Source organism: Primulina eburnea, chromosome 17, assembly GCF_022965805.1.
Source record: "Primulina eburnea isolate SZY01 chromosome 17, ASM2296580v1, whole genome shotgun sequence".
Classification (NCBI taxonomy): Eukaryota; Viridiplantae; Streptophyta; class Magnoliopsida; order Lamiales; family Gesneriaceae; genus Primulina; species Primulina eburnea.
Window position 1 is genome coordinate 12,816,369 of NC_133117.1, and position 2,112 is coordinate 12,818,480.

Consider the following 2,112-nt stretch of genomic DNA (forward strand, 5'->3'; position numbering starts at 1 on the left):
CAAATGCTCCTCGGCTGGATTAAAATTCTCGCTGGGGCGGTCACTTTTGACCGCCCTAGCGAGACACTCGCGTATCAACTACTCGATCAACTTAAAATGCTCGCTGGGGCGGACACTTTTGACCGCCCGAGCGAGATCTCTTCGCTGCTGTGCCAAATAAAATCCCACTTTTCGGTCCAATTCCTACAAAACAACCACAAAATACACGAGATCAGCCATATGCTAAATAATGATAGAAAAATGCTAGATTAAACTAAAACAAACTAATATGATGCATGAATGCGACTCGAAAACAACACTAAAAACACGTAAAAACGAGTCCTATCAATGTCGCAGTCTGCTCATCTAAAGTTTGCGTTCTCTCTTTCTCTCTTGACTCTAAAACTTTCCCACTCTTCAACTCAATGGCCTTCACTTGCTCTTTTGGATTAGTCTCGGTGTTACTTGGCAAGGTGCCTGGCTCTCTACTTGCTATCATCTTCGCTAACTGACCAATCTGATTTTCAAGCCCCTTTATCGACGCATCCTGATTTTTAAGTCTAGTTTCAGTGGATGAAATAAACTTAGACATCATTTGCTCCAAGTTGGACTTTTCTTCTCTAGGAGGATCGGATCTGTACATCGGTTGTTTCCCATATTGTTGTCCTCCTTGCGGTCTATTCTGACTGTTTTGAAAGCCCCATGAGAAGTTGGGATGTTTCCTCCACCCAGGATTGTATGTGTTCGAATAAGGGTCATTCATTGGGCGGTTTTGGACTCCCACTTGATTCACCGGTGCCTCATTTTGCACATAGAACGGGTTGTCATCTTGACAATCTTTCACATAGTGTTCCCCTCCACACTTTTCACAGAATATCTCTTGAAGACGCATCGCCGTGCCACCCACATTCAAGTTGTCTAGTTTCCTGTTTAAAGCATCAAGTTGTGCAGTAATAGCAGAAAAATCAGTTACCTGGTGAACTCCCTGCACTCCTTCGCTGGGTATTTCTTTCAGATTGAGGATGATAGCTGCTAGCAGCCATCTCCTCCAGTAACTCGTATCCTTCTTCCGCAGTCTTCCTCAACAGGTTTCCACATGCAGCAGCATCTATCATAGTACGGTTAGGAGTAAGCAAACCATAATAAAATGTTTGCACGACTAACCCAAGTGGTAATTCGTGACTGTGGGCATGTTCGTAGTAGATCTTTGAAGCGTTCCCATGCCTCATATAGAGATTCCTGATCGAATTGAGCAAATGTTGTAATGTCTGTCCGCAGCTTCATGGTCTTTGATGGAGGAAAGTATTTAATGAGAAATGCTTTCGCCATGTCCTCCCAGTGTAGTGATCGACCCTACAGGCAAACAATTTAACCATGCTTTAGCTTTATCACAGTAAAGAGAAAGGAAACAAACGCGACCTGACAGCATCATCAGAAACTCCATTGAATTTAAAAGTATCGCAAATTTCAAGAAAATCTGCGATGTGTGTGTTTGGATCATCTACTGCAGTTCCTCCAAATTGGACTGTGTTCTGAATCATCTGGATTATAGATGGCTTGATTTCAAATTGATTTGCCCGCACGATAGGCCTCACAACACTAGGGCGTGCACCCTCCAAGGAAGGCTGAGCATACTCTAGCATCGGTATGCGGCAGTGGTATCTCAACTCATCTATTTTCACGTTGTTCCTCCTCACGATCGTTTACTTGCCTCTCCATCAGTTCTTTTAGTCTCTGCTGTTGTCTTCTCCTGCGGAAAGTTCTTTCAATTTCAGGATCGAGTTCAAGCTCCACGTCAAGTGACTTTGGCATGCACTAGACAAGATATCTGAGATAAAATATGGAGTGTTAGCTCAAGAGAAATAAAATAATGCTAAAGAAAATAACTAAAAATAAAATTGTAGATTAACAGTCCCCGACAACGGCACCAAAACTTGGTCGAGGAAAACTTGCACAGTGAAATCCACAATTAAATATGATTTGTATGCTCAAAATTAATCGCAAGTGCACGATGTCAAGTTATAATATAGTGTACGTGAGTACGAGTATCGTTCCACTGAATACTGTGTTTTACAATTGTTATTTGTCGTTATCAAATCTTTAGCAACGAAAAATTGATTGATTGTATATTAC

At 41.9% G+C, this 2,112-nt stretch overlaps 1 non-coding gene across 1 annotated transcript; it reads left to right on the forward strand.

Annotated features, from left to right (window-relative positions):
- The first annotated feature begins 1,152 nt into the window (after positions 1-1,152).
- On the forward strand, positions 1,153-1,259 carry LOC140818917 (small nucleolar RNA R71). The gene has a single exon (XR_012115145.1). It is a non-coding gene; the product is annotated as a small nucleolar RNA R71 (small nucleolar RNA).
- Positions 1,260-2,112: the final 853 nt, after the last annotated feature.